This window comes from Peromyscus maniculatus, chromosome 20 (assembly GCF_049852395.1).
Source record: "Peromyscus maniculatus bairdii isolate BWxNUB_F1_BW_parent chromosome 20, HU_Pman_BW_mat_3.1, whole genome shotgun sequence".
In the NCBI taxonomy this organism is placed as follows: domain Eukaryota; kingdom Metazoa; phylum Chordata; class Mammalia; order Rodentia; family Cricetidae; genus Peromyscus; species Peromyscus maniculatus.
In genome coordinates this window covers 47,108,114-47,127,329 of record NC_134871.1, presented here as the reverse complement: position 1 = coordinate 47,127,329, position 19,216 = coordinate 47,108,114, and the positions used below count along the sequence as shown (strand labels likewise).

Sequence of the window (19,216 nt, the reverse complement as noted above, 5' to 3'; positions counted from 1 at the left end):
TGTCAGACCCCTGGAACTGGAGTTACAGACAGTTGTGAGCTGCTATGCGGCTGCTAGGAATTGAACCTGGAAGGGCAGTCAGTGCCTTTAACCACTGAGCCATCTCTCCAGCCCCCACTTACTGGTCTTGAGTCACACAGCGGATGGAGTCTGGCTGACTGGCTCTCTTGTTTTTTCTCCAACCCTTCCCTGGGCCACTGGGTTGGTCAATGCTGGGGGAAACACTGGGACCTCAGAGAAGAGTAGGCTGTTGTTTTCCCCTCTCCCGCCAGCCTCACTCCGAAGAAACTAAGGTGGAAATAATAGTAGTTGATGGCACTAAGGACATGCTTTGTCCTAGGTGCTGCCGGCATCCTCAGTGAGTGGAAGAAACGAGACAGAGAGGGAAAGCAACTCAGCTAAGGCCACACAGCCTGTGAGCATCAGCCTTAGGATTTGAGAGTTAGTAGTTCCCGAAGACCGCTCTGAGTCTCGAACTGTAGCCCAGGCTAGCCCTAGATCTCTCACTCCCATTGCCGTGGACTCTGGAGTTCCGGGATTACAAATGGGCATCACCGTACATGTTTAAAAGGAAAATTTTTGTTATGTGTGCCCTACCACAATTCATTAAGCTTTGGAAAAAAAAAATGGTTATGGGGAGAAAATGCAGCTCAGTTGGCAGAGGGTTTGCTGAGCACGCATCAAGCCCTGCACTCCATCTCTTCAGCATTGCATACGATATGGGTGAGGGTGGGACCGATGGTCCATGTTCACAATCCCGGCACTGAGAAAGCAGCAGCAAGAGGATCGGGAGTTCAAGGTCATCCTTAACTACACAGTGAACTAAAGGCCAGCCTGGGCTACAGTTTTTGTTTTTTAAAGTGGTCTTTCTGGCCTTCCGGAGGCAGAAGCAAAAAGATTACAAGTTCCAGGCCAGCTTGAGCTACACAGAGAGACTCTGTCTCAAAAACAAATTGATCACCTTTGGATGTCTAGGGGTCCCCTGGCATGGGAACTGCACACTGTCACTTCATCTGTCTCCGGAATCTGTTGAGCTTACAAACCTGGATCTCACATGGGTTGAAGAATAGGTCCCAAGACCACTCCTCCCACTCTGGAGTCCCTGTGCTCCCTCCTGTCCCGAGTCAACTGTGTTGCTTTGTATTTTCACATCATCTCCCCCACGTCGCCCTGGCCAGCCTTGAACTTACAGCAATCCTCCTGCCTTTCCTGTGTTGGGAAGATTGTCGACTATTCTAGGGACCCCAGTATAGGGAGAACCGTGGTGTGTGTCTTTTTGTGACTAGCTTATTTTTCTTAGCACACTTGTCCTCAGAGTGCCCCACACTGTCCCATGTGTGAGAACGATCTTTCGGTTCAGGCTGACAAAGCTGGGAGTGGTGATGCAAACCTTAGTGTGATGCTGAGGTGAGGAGAAGTGAGTGGACTTCGGGCAGAGGTAACCATACTTCCCAGTTTAGATCCTGGGGAGGAGACCCAAGACCCTGAGGACCGAGAATGCTCTTTGGATTGTTGTTATGGGCACCCTTGTTGCTGGTGGCCCCAGTTTGAGAGAGACAGGGTCAGCATCTTACACTTGGCCTTCCCAGAAGCCCTGTGATAAACATGCATCCTGTGACTGGTGTTGCCTTGGACCTCAGCGCTCTGTCTGTCCTCAGCTGTTTCCCACTGTGAGGTGAGAACCCAGTGCCAGGAGGCCAGAGAGGAGTTTATTGGCTCACAGAGAGAAAAACTCCAGGATGAACTGGACACAAGAATCTGGATGGAGTCCCAGTCAATGTGATTCGAGTGAAAGCAACATGGGTCAACGGACAGTCAAGTCCCACACCGCAGCCTCTGTCCTCCGCTTAATGAGTGATGTCGCACAGACTGCTCGTTTTATGTCAACTCGATGCAAGCTAAAGTCATTTGGAAAGAGGGGAACTTCAATGTAGAAAATGCCTCCATCAGACAGACCAGTGGGCAAGCCTGTGGGCATTAAAAAAAAAATTTTTTTTAATTGATGATTATTGTGGGAGGGTTTGGCTCACTGTGGGAGAAGCCACTTGTGGGCTGATGGTCCTGGGTTCCATAAGAAAGCAGGCTGAGCAAGCCACGTGAAGCAAGCCAGTAAGCAGCACCCCTCCATGGCCTCTGCATCGGCTCCTGCCTCCAGGTTCCTGCCCTGTTTGAGTTCCTGCCCTGACTTCCTTCAATGATGGACTGTGCTGTGGTACTCTAAGTGGAAACAAACTCTCTCCTCCCCAAGTTGCTTTCGGTCATGGTTTTTCATCACAGCAATCGGAAACTCAATAATGATGCACCCCAACCTGCAGGGTACCGCACAGGCACCGGGAGAAAGGCTGGGACTTGGCTAGCATACTTCCTTCCCTCCCTTGTTCAGTGGAGGATGGTCCCCAGGGTGGAGTATGGCAGCTGGGCTCACTCTGGAGCCCAGTGAAGGAGAAACCAGAAATTTGTCCGAGGCCAGCGGTGTCCTGGAACAGCTGGAGGGATGTGGAAGTGAGTGGCTCCTGGCCGGTGGCGTAGATGCCCATGTAGGGGATTAGGGTGAAGGGAGAGCGGTTGCCCCTCAGGGAGTCTTCTCCTTACCTTTCTGGAGTGTCAGGGAAAGCCCGAAGGGGAGGAGTGACTCAGCCCTGAATAGCTGGGATGCTGGGGAAATCCACTGCAATGCTTCCAAACAGCTCATTTCCTTCCACAGCCGGTGACTTCAGAAGTTTAGGGAGTGTTTACAGCAAGGCATGGTCAGTCCTCCAGAGGTGACCTTTGATGGAGCTTGAATGTTCTCCTCATGAACCTGAGAACAAAACACGAGTCTAGCTTTCTGTGGGTGAATTCCAGCCCAGGAGACAGCAGGTCACATTTGGTCTCCTCACCCAACTTACAAGATGGAAAATTAACCTTGGTTTAATACACCTTTATTATTCTTTGTATTGTACATAATTTATACTTACATTAATTACATTGATCGTGTGTGTGTGTGTGTGTGTGTGTGTGTGTGTGTGTGTGTGTGTGTGTGTGAATGCAGGCATGTGTCCCTGGCATGTGTATGAAAGTCAGAGAACAACTTCCAGAGATCAATATTCTCTTCCATCCTGTCAGTCTCAGGTTTGAATTTAGCTTGTCAGGCTTGGCAGCAAGAACCTTTTCCCAGTGAGCCATCTCACGGCCTTTCTATTTACATTGAAAACAATAGTTGAAAAAACATTTCCATGCTTGGCAGTGGTGGCACATGTCTTTAATCCCAGCACCAGGGAGGCAGAAGCAGGCAGATCTCTGTCTTGAAAATAAAACAAAACAAAACAAATGAAAACATTTCCACAATAACACCTTTTTTTCTTCCTTCCTTCCTTCCTTCCTTCCTTCCTTCCTTCCTTCCTTCCTTCCTTCCTTCCTTCCTTCCTTCCTTCCTTCCTTTCTTTCTTTCTTTCTTTCTTTCTTTCTTTCTTTCTTTCTAGACAGGGTGTCTCTGTGTAACAGCTGTGGCTGTCCTGGAACTTGCTCTGTAGACCAGTCTGGCCTTGAACTAACAGAGATCCAGCTGCCTCTGCCTCCTGAGTGCTGGGATTAAAGGTGGGCACCACCACCACCACCACCACCACCACCACCACCACCACCACCACCACCACCAGGCCACAATAACTCTTTTAAAAATTATTATTTATTTGTATGGGTGTTTTGTCTGTACCACTTGAGTGCCTGGTGCCCAGGGAGGTCAGAAGACAGCATCAGACAGTTCCTCTGGGATTGGAGTTATGGACAGTTGTGAGCCCTCAAGGTGGGTGCTGGGAATTGAACCCTGGTCTTCTGGAAAGCAGCCGGTGCTCTTAATCACTGAGCTATCACTCCAGCCCCCACAATAACATTTTAAATGTGCAGAGGATGTGTGATAAGAGACAGATGACCCCTTCTCACCACGTTCCCAGCACCCCGGCTCCTCCCCAGAGTTCCTGTTCCTGCACAAGCCTCTTCTCTATCACTAGAGGTCTCTGTCTCCACCAGAGGCTCCAGAGCTCTTTCTAGGAGGCCAGGGAAGCTGTACCTGGAGCTGTAAAGACAGGTGAGAGTGTGTTTGCAATAGAGATGCAGCCCCTAAGCTTTCCTAAAGCTTTATATATTTTTGAGACAGCCTTGCTACACTGCCCAGGCAGAACTTGAACTTGGAATCCTCCAGCCTCAGTCTCCTGAGTAGCTGAGATTATAGGTCTGTGCTACCAGGTCCACTTTTGTCTTTTTTCTTTTCTTTTTTTTTTTTAATGTAGAAAATACTTTTAGTTCATGGACCATAGAGAAACCCATGGTAGTCTAGATTCGGCCTGTTTGTTGAGCCTGGTCTACATGTGTGCAAACCCCAGCCTTCTACTTAACATTTTTAAATTTTATACAATGTCTATAAAATTTAGCTCTAAGTTTTAGTGGTCAGGACCTCTACTACTATCTATATTTTAATTTTTACATGATTTGGAGAGCTTGCAGATTCCCAATATTACTTAAATTGTGGAAGTAATAAAACAATTCTAATTCATTTTGGTTTAGCTCAGGCTAGCCTTCAACACATTAAAAGGTGAGGCCAGCCTCAGTGTTCTTAGCCTCCAGCCTCTGCCTTCCAAGTGCTGGGACTACAGGCATGCAAACTCCACACAGCTTCTACCTCACTTTGAGTAGGTTGTGTGAATTGCCCATTCACTTTCTTGGCCTATTAAAAATTGTTTACTTATTCTTCTGGGAAAACTCTGTATAGTTTGCTCATAATAATTCTTGGGTTAGTTTCTAGTGTACAATTTCTCCCACTTTAAACGTCTTTAGAAGTTATAAAATATTCTGAAGCATATTTACAAGAAAGAAAATTGTGGTTGGGTGTGGTAGTATATACGTGGGAGGTGGAGGCAGGAGAATCACAAGTTCAAGGCCAGACTTGGCTACAAGAGACCCTGTCCAAAATAGAAGGAAAAGAAAGAAAATTGTGAAAGAAAAGATTAATGAGGGATGAAAGAGTACGTTTCTTCTGACATATTAAATTTATTGATGTGTGTGTGAATGTGTGTGTGTCTGTGTGTGTGAGTGTGTGTGTGTGCACACATGAGTGTCTGTGAGTATGTGTGTGTATGTGTGTGTGTGTGTGTGTGTGTGTGTGTGTGTGTATGTATGTATGTTGCTAGGAATCAAACCCACGACCTCGCACATGCCAGATAAATGCTCTACTACAAAACTGTATCTGTAACTTAATTTATAAAAACATAGTCATTAAACATTTTTTCTTGTTCTTTCCAAAAAAAAAAAGATTTAGGAAGATGTGTTCTGCTAGTAAAAGGTAGCTGGCCGAGGGTTTGTAGCCTTGGAGGCCCTGTGCTCAGCTTTGGAAAGCACCTCCTGCATCATAACTGCCCCTCCTTTGGCCTTCTGGTCAAAAGAATGGAATACTTCTGGACTTGGGTGGAGAAATGACATTCTGATCTGCTCTAAAGATAAAAACACTACATTATGTACTGTGTCTCCTCCCCTCGGAGTTAATCCAGGGAAGTGAAAACGTCTAGTGGGTAAAGGTGTTTGCCAATAAGCCTGGCAACCTGAGATCGACCGGCAGGACTCACCTGAGGGAAGGAGAGAACCGATTCTTCTGCTGTTGTTGCTGTTGTTTTCCGAGACAGGGTTTTGCTGTGTAGCCCTGGCTGTCCTGGAACTCGTTCTGTACACCAAGCTGGCCTCGAACTCACAGAGATCCACTTACTTGCCTCCTGAGTGCTGGGACTAAAGTCATGCTCCACCACAGCCTGGCCTCTGGTGGCTCTGGCAGAGGACCCAAGTTCAATTTTCAGCACCCACAGCTTGCAGCCATCTGTAACTCCAGTTCCAGGGGGTCCAACACCCTCTTCTGTCGTCCGCAGGCCCCAGGCAACACGTGTGGTGCACATACAGACATTCAGGAAGAACCCTCATACCTGTAAAATAAATCTAAAAAGAAATAAAAGAGATGGGGAGGTTAAGCCAGCTGGCTGGCCTGTCAATCACCAGGACAGGACTCTACTCCCCCAGAAGCTGAAGGCATGCTAAGGAGACGGGCGAAATAATTACCCCCTTAATGAGATGATGTACTTGTTCTTCCTAGAAGCCTCTCTGTCAGTGCAGCCACCTACAGAGCCTCTGCCATGCAGCCTGCCCCCTTCCTAGGTTCTGCAGAGTAACTGTGTTTTTTACTTTTTCTCTCTCCTCTTCTTTTGGATGGTGGCCAAGAGCCTAAGCATGCTCTCTCTGAAGCCCTCTTCCCCTTCCTTTGTATGGCTACTTACTGACCCTCATTGCTGAGCATGCAGGGCTTCCTGGATATTGACTCAAAAGTCATGACTTTCTTTCTTTAAAAAAATTAATATTGATTTATTGGTGGGAGTGACATGGGCATGCCGAGACATATGTGGAAGTCAGAGGACAACTTGCAGGTGTGAGTTTTTCTCCTACCCTGTGGGTCCTGGGAATTGAACTCAGGTCTTATCAGGCTTGGTGGTGAGTGCCTTTACCTGCTGAGCCGTCTCACTGACCCGTTACTTTCTTCCTTGTCTTCATTTCATTTCACACGCCAGTTACTGAGATCTACAGCTTGCCTGCCCTATGGCTTTCTCTCAAACTCTACCCAAATTATCTGCAAGCTTTCTTCTGAGTGTGTTTCTAAATTCATTTATTAACAAGACTAAGTATCCAAAAGGGATCCCCAATTCTCTGATATCACTAGCTTCATGGACAAAGTGCCTGGCACATAGTGTGTGGTTAGTGAATAGCTTCAATTACTAAAGAATAAAGGTTTTACATCTTTATGCCACCTGCTAAATGTGAGTTGAAATAGAATCATTTAAAACATTTATTATTATTCTATTATTATTATTATTAGTAGTAGTAGTAGTAGTAGTAGTAGTATGAATGCTTTTCCTGCATGTGTGTCTGTACACCACGTGTGTGCCTGGTACCCACAGAGGCCATAGAGGGGCACTGGATCTCCTGGAACTGAGTGAGGTTACAGATGGTTGTGAGCCACCATGTGGGTGCTGGGAACTGAGTCCGGGTCCTCTACAAGGGCATTCAGAACTCTTAACAATTAAGCCATCTCTCCAGCACCCTGAAGTAGGATCTTAACTCCACTGAGTAGGAGTAGCAAGGAAACAACATATCAACTTAAAGAAAGAATGTCTAGTAACTTGTTAAAGTCTACTGTGTGCTGGATGTGGTGTAGGCGTTTCCCATACTCCATCTTTTATGGGAGAGAAATCGGACCCTCCAATGAGTGAAATAACCTTTCCAAGGTCATCCACAAACAAGAGGATGAACTAGAGCCAATATTAATGCTTTTCCAATGACCCAGCCATGTCACACTCCCCTAATTAACATCAGTGTCATGCTTTTCTGTTTAAAAATGTGTCTCGACTCACCTAAGATTTTTGACCACCTTGCCAGGCATGTGGCATCTGAAAGATGGATGAGGAAATGGAGCTCCGGGAGGTCCCTTGGTCCTAGCCACACTGGGCCTGTGCCTGTGCCTTAGAAAACAGTCGTGTAATCCTGACAGCAGCTCCTGCCCTTCTTCCCTCAGCCCTGGAAAAGCAAGATTCAGAGGGGAGTATGATGTCCCTCAGGTCCCACCACAAGCAGCTGGCAGCACCGGCATTCACATGCTGGGTTGTCTAACCCCAAAGACATGCTGAGGCTGTTGTGCCAAGCCTTGAACCCAGGATCTCACCTATGGCAGACAAGCTCTCTACCACTGACCTACTACAACCTTATTTTCTCTTTCTTTCTTTCCTTTTTTTTTTTCCACTACGTAGCCCTGACTCGCCTGAAACTTACTATGTAGACCAGGCTGGCCTTGAACTCATAAGATTCACCTGCCTCTTTTGTGTTGGGACTAAAGGTATGTGCTACCATGCTCCGGTGGGCTTCTACTTTCTTTCCATTTTCCTTCCTTTCTTTTTTCTTTCTTTCTTTAGTCAATTTATTCTTTTACAGTTTTACACACACACACACACACACACACACACACACACACACACACACACATACACAATTACACTTTGATCACTGTCTGTCCATTCTCTTCTCTTCTCCCTCTCTCTGAAGCGCTGCTTCCCAACAAGTCCCTTTCCTACTTCATGTCTTGTGTGTTGCCCATTGTATTTAATTAGAGTTGCCTGGGGGAGATGGATGATTTACTTGAGCAAGGGCAACTTACCTATGACTACATCACTGAGGAATATAGCCTCCCTCTCCCAGTAAACATTAACTGTAACATTAAATGTAACAAACATTAACTCCTCAGGGAGGGGTGGGGCCTTATGAGCCCCTGCCCCATGAAATGGAATGTTGATGGGCAGGAGTCTTGTGCTGGTAGCCACTGCTGCGGTGAGTTCATCCGCCCAACAGCCACTCATCCAGAGGTAACTTTTTTTTTTTTTCTTAAATTCTTTTTGCAATTGTGTGTATGTGTGTGTATTGCACGGCACGCGTGTGAAGGTCAGGTAACAGCTATAAGAAATCAATTCGCGCCGGGCGTTGGTGGCGCACGCCTTTAATCCCAGCACTCGGGAGGCAGAGGCAGGCGGATCTCTGTGAGTTCGAGGCCAGCCTGGGCTACCAAGTGAGCTCCAGGAAAGGCGCAAAGCTACACGGAGAAACCCTGTCTCGAAAAACCAAAAAAAAAAAAAAAAAAAAAAAGAAATCAATTCGCTCCTTCCACCTTCACGAGGGTTCCAGAGATCAAACTAGGACGAGAGGCTTGTCCACAAGCGCCTTTGCCCACATCCAGTCATCATCAAGAGATGACCGACAAGCACGGTGGTTTGCAAAAGTGGATCTCCCCAGCATCTTTCATTTGGAGCCTGCCCACGGTTCCTCACGCACGGGCTAGGAGAACGTTGTTACTCCCTCCCTTTTTCTAGCTTCCGAACTGAAGCTTCGAAAGGTCACACAGTTAACCTGCAGACGGGACAGAGGCTGAGCCAGGTCCACCCAGGAGTGCATGCAGCAGAAAAGGGGCGGGGCGAGGCAGCCAAGCCGACCCAAGGTCAGGCAGCGGCCTCCAGCCTCCTCCCCACCTCCCTCCTAGCTCCAAGGGCTTCTCTCCAGCAGTCCCGGTGTCTCCGGCTCCCGGATCTCCTCTTGTCCTCGGCGCGAATGTGCCAAACCGCGCCAGCTCGCTCAGAGCGGAAACCTGGAACCTGGCGGACCTGTTGAGCCTTCGCAGCCATTGGTGGCCGTAGGAGCGGGATAATTTACATGCCGCTCTCTATTGGCTGGTGGGGCGGAAGTAGGCGGACCCAGCCAACTTCACCTGCCTCCCGTGGAACGCGAGCAGCTTCTCCGCAGACAAGGTGCCAGGCAGGGCGTGGAGGGCCACGACCCAGGAGTCAGGCGGCAACCGTGGGCACTGCACCCTGGCCGCTCCTGGTGGGTGTGAACTGCCTGGAGCAAGACACAGCCATCACTTGGTTACTTCTGGGGCCTGGAGGGTAGGCACAGGAATCAGATTTCATTTTTGAAATATTTTGTGCCCGAACTGAACCTTGGGGGCCTACCAAACGGTGTGTGCTTGTGTGTACACGCGCACGTGTGTATATATACCCTTGATAGTAGCCAAAAGGCCTAGGAAATGGCAGAGATATCGAGATTTCCTTAGGATCGTGTCAGATTTTTTTGTGGTTGTGGTTTCATACTGTTTGCTTTTGCTTTGAAAATAGGTCTCACTATATATTTCTGGAAAGTATGTGTAGATGCTATCTATGTAGCCCAGTCTGGCCTCAAACTCACAGAGACCCTCCTGCCTTTGCCTCCCAAGTGTGGAGATTAAAGGTGTGCGCCAACCACCATGACTCATCGTTTGTTTATAAACTGCAAACAATGTAACCTGTCATTCAACACTCTGCAACCAACTCTCACCTCCCTCCCAGGAACCCTGAGCCCAAGGCTGTGGCCACACATGCTGGTCACTGTGCCCAACCTACCTTCTCTGTCCCTGCAGCCTTTCCCTTAAGTTTGCTCTTGTGGGCCCTTCCACCTGGAGTTCTCTTCAGAGATCTCTTGAGTGTTGAGTGTCTCTTTTTCCCCATTCCCCACCAGAATGGTCTTTCCCTGTATGCAGATGAGGACAGTTGTGGAAAAAAAAAAATTTTTTTTTTTTTTTGAGACAGGGTTTCTCTGTGTAGCTTTGCGCCTTTCCCGGATCTGTGCTCTGTAGACCAGGCTGGCCTCGAACTCACAGAGATCCGCCTGCCTCTGCCTCCCAAGTGCTGGGATTAAAGGTGTGCGCCACCACTGTCCGGCTCAGTTGTGAAAATTCTATCAACGTAGCCTCCCTGCTTCCTATTAGTTCTTCAGCCCAGTTCCACACACAACCTCCTGTCCCTGATATTTCTACGTGTGCATGTATGTATGTATAGTACGTATGTGTGTGGTTATATGCACAGTGTGAGTGTTGGTGCACACTCACGTAGAGGCCAGAGGAAGACTTCAAGTGCCCTGCTCTATCACTCTCTACCTTATTACCTTGATCCCTGGTATGTCGCTGAACCTGGAATTAGGCTGATAGCCATCAAGCCACATTAATCAGCTCCTAGGAGTGCAGTAAGGTGACGATGCTTGGCTTTCCGCGTGGGTACTGGAGATTCGAACTCAGTTCCTCATGCTTGAGCAGCAAGGGCTCTTATACACTGAGCCAGGCCCTCCGTCTACTTCTTGCCATTTCTTGATTTAACATGTATGGAGCACCTGCCGTCTGTCAGCTGCTGTTCTCTGCTCTAGAACTGGACCAAGGAGCCAAGGCTGGAAGTCTCCCCCTCCCCCCTCCCTGGAGTTTACAGTTGAATGAAGACAAAGTGAATAGATATCCTGGCGGAGAACAGGCAGTGACTGGAGCGGGAAGAAAAGGAAGGGCCAAGCTGCTGCAAAGCCTCTCCTGGACAGCAGTGGTGCGGCGCGGGCCCCCCCCCCCCCCCCCCCCCCCCCCCGCACCGGGGTTAGGGGTTTAGAGGTGACTTTTGAGTGGGGGTGGTATTTTAGGAGTGACCTGAATGATGTAAGGGGAACCAGCAGTTGAGACAAGAGTGCTCCTGGCTGGAGACAGCAAGAGGGAGCAGCCCCTGTGCCCTGTGAGAGCCCAGAAAGTGGATATTGAATCCCAGTGGACAGAAGAGGGGGAGACAGAGAGCCCAGGAAGGAGTAGGTGTGGGACCTTATATTTTCCCAGGAGTGGCCAGCATGGCCTCTACTCTGGCCACTGAGCTGAGCTCTAACCAGCAATGCCACGGTTGGAAGCCACGCCCAGTGAGTTCTGCTTCTGTGGGAGGCAGCTCTGGGGTTCAGGAAAGGAGATTCTTGATCTGGCCCTTGTCAGTGTGACCTTAGGAGCCACTTGGTCTACGAAGCCTACGTCTCCACCCAATAGGTAGGGTGATAACAGCCTCCGTGCTGGTGCATTGTGAGGACTAGATGTACCATGATCCTTTAATAAAAACACTGGATGTGTGTACAAGTGTCTGCGTATGCTACGTGTGTACAGGTGCCCACAGAGGTCAGAAGAGATCATCATATCCCCAGAACTGGAGTTACAGCTTATTGTGACCTGCCTGCCATGGGTGCTGAGAACCAAACTCAGGTCCTCCGGAAGAGCAGCAAGAGCTCTTAACCGCTCTATCTCGTTAGCCTAGATTATTACACTCTTAACCACAGATGTGATGTCGGGCTGAGCTTTCACATACCCATCTCACTCCCAGGACACGCTGTCATGCTCAGGGGATAATAAGGAGAATCCCACGTGTTCAGTAGAGACGCCTTACTTTGTAGTTATTTTCAGCCCTCAGTTGGATACCTGATGTAGACCCTGCAGACAGGAGAAGCCAGCTCCACCTTCTGCTAGCCCTGTTCATATCTGCTGCTGTTGTCCCTCTGAAGCCATAGGGGGAGAGACTGTAGGCGGAGCTGGACTCTCCTGCCCTGGGAAGCACCGCAAGCTGAGTCAAGGGTATCTACAGGAGGGTTGTCTCTGTCCCTTGGGTCTGCTCCAGGCAGCTTGATACTTTGACCCCTGTTCAGTGGGAGACGCTCAGCGTGAGCCTCCTTCTGCACTGCAGGGCACCTCCCTCTCTTACCCAACCGCCTGGGATGGTTTTGTCTCATTTCCGTGGTTGAATGACTTCGAGGTTGAGGGACTTCTCTTGGGCAACAGGGGTGCTGTCTCTGTCCCTCTTCCTCCAGGGCCTCCCTCCTGAGCCTCTGACCTCCAGGATCATGCAAGTCACAAAGTCACTCCTCTTTGATTTAGTCACGATAACTCCCGGCCTCCTCAGTTTGTAAGCTGTGTTCCCACGAATCTTCCCGGATGATCAAATCAAGTGTGTTATCTTGGTGAGGTAGAGCACTGTATTGCCATTGCTTTTCTCCTTCCTTCTTTTGTTCCTCTTCCTTTTTTTCTTTTTTAGAGACCAAGTCTCATGTAACCCAGGCTAGCCTCAAACTTGCTATGTAGCCAAGGCTGGCCTTCACCTCTTTATCCATCTGCCTCCACCTCTCCAATACTAGGATTAGAGGTATTTGGCACCACACGTGGCTTACACTATTCTTCTAACAGATGAAGAACACTAAGGCCCAGCATAGTCATGGGATTAGCCTAAGATCACACAGTTAGGAAGTGGCCTTCACATGTAACAACCTCAACCTGGTGTTCTGGGGTCCTTTCTTTAAAAAAAAAAAAAAAAGTTTGCTTGTTTGTTTGTTTTGAGACAGGGTCTCGCTATGTAGCCCTGGCTGGTCTGCAACTCACTATACAGACTAGGCTGGCCTCAAGTTCACAGAGATCTGCCTGTCTCCCGGGGACACCATCATGCCAAGCCATGTATACTGGGTTTCCTACCTGGATAATTTTAATGTCACCCAGCTAGTAAGTGGTGGAGCTAAGATTCCAATTCAGATGTTGGGGTGCCAGGTCTGGTCTGCTCTGGACTGGGGTTCTGTTCCCTCCTGTGAGTTCACCTACCCAGCCGGGCTTGGCTGGTAAGGCAGCATGGGATGCAGGCTTCCTCACGTTGGAAGGGGCTTCACACCACCTGGCCCATCTTCCCAGTGAACACGACCATGCCTCCAGCTCTATGCCATGAGGAAGTGGTGTGAGGCCATATGTAGAAAAGTAAGTCTCCCAGGGAAGAGTCCGAGAGCCACTGACAGCGAGTCACCCATGCCTCATGTGGTGGTGGCTCAGGGTTCTGTGCTTAGCTAGCCACAGGCTGTGGGGTGGGAGAAGCAGGCTGGGAGTTTTCACCTTCAAATACCCTTGCTATAGAACCAAGGAGAACATCTTTATGTTGTCTTTTCTTTCTTTTTTATTGACATATCGTTCACATGCCATAAAGTTCACCAGCTAGACTGTATAATTTCATGGCTTTCAGGAGATTCCTGAAGTCCCACAACTCCCTCCATGATATAATTCCTAAACGTTTTCATTAACCTAAAGAAACTTCAGGGCCAGCAAAATGGTCAGCAGGCAAAGGAGCTTGCAGCCAAGCTTGGCAACATGACTTTGTTCCCTGGAACCAACATGGTGGAAGGAGAGAACCAATTCCCTCAAGTGGTTTTCTAACTTCTACATGCCTTGGCATGAACACACATGTGCATACATACATACACACACACGTAAATAAATGTAATTAAAATCATTTAATCAAAAAAGAAACTTCTGGAGGCTGGAAAGATGGCTCAGGGCTTAAGATCACTGACTGTTCTTCCAGAGGACCTGGGTTCAATTCCCAGCACCCAATGGTAGCTCTTAACCATCTGTAATTCCAATTCCAGAGGATTCGACTCCCTTTTTTAGCCTCCTGGGGCACTAGGCATGCACATGGTGCACAGATAAACACACAAGCAAAATACTCACACACATTATTATATAAGTTTATTATTTAAAGTCAGACGTAGTAGCACACTCCTTTATTCCCAGTACTGGAGAGGCAGAGGCAGGCAGATCTCTGTGAGTTTGAGGTCAGTTTGGTCTACATAGTGACATCCAGGGCTACAGAGAGACCTTGTCTCAAAAGGAAAAGAAAAGAAAGAATAAGTTTATTTCCCACGGTCCTGTAAGGTAGGTAGTTGAAAATCAAAGGGCCAGCACCTCGGAAGAACTTTTTGCTCTGTCACAATGTGGAGAGGGCATATCAGGCATCAGGAAGGCTGGGAAAACCAGATTCCCTTTCCAGACAATGAATGCTGGAGATAACTCACCTCCTCCTCAGATAATGGTCTCAACCCATCTTGATCTGTAGACCAGGCTGGCCTCGAACTCACTGAGATCCATCTGCTCCTGCCTCCTGAGTGCTGGGATTAAAGGTGTACACCACCACTGTTGGTTGTCTCTACTCAGGCCCCACTCTTCCCATTCCAGACCCCCACCCCCTCAGGAAGCCTACCAGGGGTCTGCTCCTCCTCTGGGGATGTTCAAGACCATGCCTACAGGATATTTAAGACAAGGTCCTTAGGTCTGCCAGATGATTCCTCTCCTGCTTTCTTCCCCTGAGAATCACCTGGGGGAGAAGGGATGCTTAACTCTTTAAACCTGGACTTTTAAGTCGGCCTGATCTGATTTATTGCATCAGCAGAGAAACCCAATATCAGATTAGGAAAACTTTCAACCAACCAGGTGGTGGTGGTGGTGCAGGCCTTTAATCCCAGCACTCAGGAGGCAGAGCCAGGAGGATCTCTGTGAGTTCGAGGCCAGCCTGGTCTACAGAGCGAGATCCAGGATAGGCTCCAAAACAACACAGAGAAACCCTGTCTTGAAACAAACAAACAAACAAACAAAAAAACCAAAAAAAAAAAAAAAAAAGAAAGAAAGAAAAAAAAAGAAAAAGAAACAAAGGAAAGGAAACCTTTCAATCACCACCTACACCACCCAGCTTCTCTTGCTCCTGCTTTTTTGTTTTTGTTTTGTTTTGTTTTGTTTTGTTTTCCAAGACAGGGTTTCTCTGTTTAGTTCTGGCTGTCTTAGAACTCACTTTGAAGACCAGGACGGCCTCAAACTCACGGAGATCCACCTGCTTCTTCCTTCCCAGTGCTGGAATTAAAGGCATGCACCACCACTGCCCAGTTTAAAATTATTATTATTTTTTTTTTAGTGTGTGGGTATTTTTTCCCCTTTTATTTTATTTTACAATACCATTCAGTTCTACATATCAGCCACGGATTCCCTTGTTCTCCCCCCTCCTGCCCCCCTCCCCTTCCCCCCAGCCCACCCCCCATTCCCACCTCCTCCAGGGCAAAGCCTCCCCGCCCCCAGGACTGAGATCAACCTGGTAGACTCAGTCCAGGCAGGTCCACTCCCCTCCTCCCAGACTGAGCCAAGCGTCCCTGCATAAGCCCCAGGTTTCAAACAGCTAACTCATGCAACGAGCCCAGGACCCAGTACCACTGCCTAGATACCTCCCAACAGATCAAGCCAATCAACTGTCTCACCTATTCAGAGGGCCTGATCCAGTTGGGGGCCCCTCAGCCTTTGGTTCATAGTTCATGTGTTTCCATTCGTTTGGCTATTTGTCCCTGTGCTTTATCCAACCTTGGTTTCAACAATTCTCGCTCCTATAAACCCTCCTCTTTCTTGCTAATTAGACTCCCGGAGCTCCACCCAGGGTCTAGCCGTGGATCTCTGCATCCAGATCCCTCAGTCATTGGATGGGGTTTCTAGCACGACAATTAGGGTGTTTGGCCATCCCATCACCAGAGTAGGTCAGTCCCGGCTGTCTCACGACCATTGCCAGCAGTCTATTGTGGGGGTATCTTTGTGGATTTCTGTGGGCCTCTCTAGCACTTTGTTTCTTCCTTTTCTCATGTGGTCTTCATTTGCCATGGTCTCCTATCTATTCCTTGTTCTCCCTCTCTGTTCTTCTTCTTTTTTTTTTTTTTTTTTTTTTTTTGGTTTTTCAAGACAGGGTTTCTCTGTGTAGTTTTGTGCCTTTCCTGGAACCCACTTTGTAGTCCAGGCTGGCCTCGAACTCACAGAGATCTGCCTGCCTCTGCCTCCGAGTGCTGGGATTAAAGGCGTGAGCCACCGCCGCCCGGCTCCCTCTCTGTTCTTGATCCAGCTGGGATCTCCCGCTCATGTGTGGGTATTTTGTCTGCATGTTTGTCTGTGCCTGGTTCTCTACAGGGGGCAGAAGAGGGGCATCCAATTTCCTGACACAGGAATCAAAAACAATTGTGAGCTGCCATATGGTGCTGGGAACCAAACTTGGGTCCTTTGCCAGAACCACAAGTACTCTTAACTGCTGAGCCATCTCTCCAGCCTCCCATCTACCATTTTTATGTATTCTTCTTTTTATTTATTTAAAGTGATTTTATTGCTTGAGTACACAAGACAAACTTAGGCCACTAGACCAGTCTGTGGATGACTCACGTTTCCCACTTAGTCTCACAATGACAACCAATCGGTGAATTTGGCTCACCATCAGAATCAAGAGGAATTTAGCATCCTTCTCCTTTCCGTTCCTCTCAGGATGCTGTGGACAGCGACTGCTTTCTTCGTTTCTTTTTTAAGCTTCCTAGTGGAAGCTGAGACTTCCAACCAAGCAGTGAAGACGGGTGGGGAGGTATGCAGTGGCTGTGTGCCCAAGCGCTTCTGCCCTGCAGACCACAGGCCTGGCTCCTCCCTCTTTGCTGAGTTCTGTGAACCACTTAACCTTTCTGAGCATTTTCTCTCTCTACCTCATTATCTCTCCACATCCCCATCTTTCTCCCTTTTTCTTTTTTTGGAGGGGGTGGTGGTGAAGATGAACCCAGGGTTTCATTCTTGCTAAGCCCATACTTTTGCCAATGAATTCCACTGCAGCCCTAGTTTTCTCTTAGACCTGATGTGGGATCTAAGGAGATCACAGGACAGTTGGGTATATGAAGCATTGTGCTCCCTTGTCCATTTTAAAGAAGTTACTCATTCCCAAAGACTTGAGTCTCAATTCATTCCTTCCTTCCTTCCTTCCTTCCTTCCTTCCTTCCTTCCTTCCTTCCTTTTGATTTTCCAAGACAAGGTTTCTCTGTGTAGCTTTGGCTGTTCTGGATCTCACTCTGTAGACCAGGCTGGCCTTGAACTCACAGAGATCCACCTGGTCTGCCTCCTGAGTGCTGAGATTAAAATCACGGGCCACCATTCCTAGCCTCTGATTCTAAATTTGACACTTGCTTCTTAGTGGGGACACTCGCTACCCTTAAAGGGGATGGAAGGAGGGGTCAAGGAGACAAGAGACTGTGTCTCCCTCCTTCCTTTATCCCCTCCTTCTTCCTCTCCCTCTCCCTCCCTCTCCCTCCTTCCCTCCTCCCCTTCCTCCCTCTTTCTCTCTGAGGACCTGGGTTGTAAACTTCACCTGAGTGTCCAGTTTTTCTGCTATAAAAAGGAGATTAGACACACCTCACAGGGCTATTAGGATCAAATGGCTTTTGGAAAACATTCAGCCCGTGGCTTGCACTGTCATTAACATAGTACGAGGCATTCATCTGGCCACTCCAGACAGAGTTAACGCAATGGCAGCTCAGGAGAGGCATGCAGCTGCCAGCTTTGGAGGAACAGACCCTGAAGAGGTCCATCATGCTCCAGAGTCACAAACCCTGCAACAGAGGCATGCTTCAAGTCCCCTGCAGGTAGAGAGGAAGGGTGTGGCAAGAGGGCTGAGCAGAAGGAAGTGGTGAGGGAAGGGCTGGGAGGCGCTGGGGTGGGTGGCAGAGGCCCCTTTTCTGCAGGGTGAGGGGAGGGCCACGGACTCCTGGAGTGAGAAGGTGGCCTTGTGGTTCCATTACTTTCACCCATGCTGGTGCTTTAGAAGTGACCTGTCTCCACTGAGGGTGGAAAGGGACCAGCCTCTGGCTTATAAATCCAGATCAGGAGACGGCAAGATGGTGCAGAGGATAAGGGTACTTGCCACCGAGCCTTGGGACCCACATGGTGGAAGAGGAGAAGCCACTCTTGTAAGTTGGCCTCTGGCCTGGATACCCACACATACAAGATCAACAGTCAATCAATCCATCAACCAACCAAACCAGAGAGGATATAGGCTTGACTCTCTTCCTCCGGATCACGCACCCAAACCTTTGGGAATCCAAGGCCAGGTGGATCCAGGCTCAGTGAGCATGGCCAAGTGGGCCCAAGAGGGAAAAGGAACATGAAACCTACACCGGCCTGGGAGGGATCAGAAGGACACAAAGCAAGAGCTTACGCAGCATTCTTCCCCTGACATTTAATTGCCTGGGATCTTTGGCAAGTCTTGACATGTCGCCCAGGCCTCAGTTTACTCATCTATGAAAAGGAAGGTAAGCATAAGCCTCCTTAAACAGTAAACACCAAGATGAAATGAGGCAGCCGGAAAACACTATTGCAAAATCTCCCTGCCCCACACCTTCTTGCAGCCTGCCTATTACTGGGTCAATCAAATATGGTCTCGCCATAGAAGGAGATACCATTCAGCCATAGGAAAGAGTAAGATACCCACAGATGCTCTGATGCAATCGTGTTCCTGAAACACTAAGCTAAATAAAAGCAGCCAGACACAAAAGCCCACACGCTGTGATGCCATTTCTGTGGAATGTTCTGAAGAGGCCAATCCATCCAGAAAGTTGATTAATGGTTGTCTACTTCCAGACAGGGGTGGGGGTGGGATGGAGAAGGTTGGGGAAATGGGGAGTAGCTGCTGATGAACATGAGGTTACTTTGAGGGGAGGGGATTGAAAATACTCTAGAAGCAGATGGTGGTAATGATCGCACAGCTTTAAACAGACAAAAATCTACAGGATCGAATTCTTTAGGTGAGTGGAATCTGTGGAATGGGAGTTATATCCCAATAGAGCTGCTGGGAAGAGCCAGCAGCATGTTTGTGAGTTTGGTTCCCAGCACTGGTGTGTGGGCCCACACAGATGCAGAATTGTACTCTCCAGTGTGGCATTAGTGTGCTGGGTTCATATGCACTCTCACAATTTTTATTGGCTTATTTGTTTATTCACTATACAGATACTTATTGTAGGTCTTTCAAGATTCTGAGTTCCATGTTGGGTCACACACACACACACACACACACACACACATCCTGAGGTGCCCTTAGGAAACTCAGGAGGCAGGCAAGCTGGTGGGGTGAACAGAAGAGTACTATGTTAGCAGGGAGCCCAGGGTTCTGTGGGAGCAAAGAGGAGGGCACCAGGCCAGGTGGGAGGCTCCAGAGAG

At 48.5% G+C, this 19,216-nt stretch overlaps 1 long non-coding RNA gene across 2 annotated transcripts in view; it reads right to left on the bottom strand.

Moving 5' to 3' along the window:
- LOC143269772 (uncharacterized) overlaps positions 1-8,687 on the bottom strand; it is a 13,669-nt gene extending 4,982 nt beyond the window's left edge. The window contains exons 1-4 of one of the 2 annotated variants that reach the window (XR_013046474.1): positions 7,419-8,687; positions 5,595-5,955; positions 2,593-2,800; positions 473-1,968 (exon numbers count right to left, since the gene is read on the bottom strand). This is a non-coding gene — a long non-coding RNA (uncharacterized LOC143269772). Of the gene's footprint in view, positions 1-472; positions 1,969-2,592; positions 2,801-5,594; positions 5,956-7,418 lie in introns of those variants that run through there. The other variant, XR_013046473.1, reaches the window with a different exon arrangement.
- Between the last annotated feature and the right edge of the window lie 10,529 nt (positions 8,688-19,216).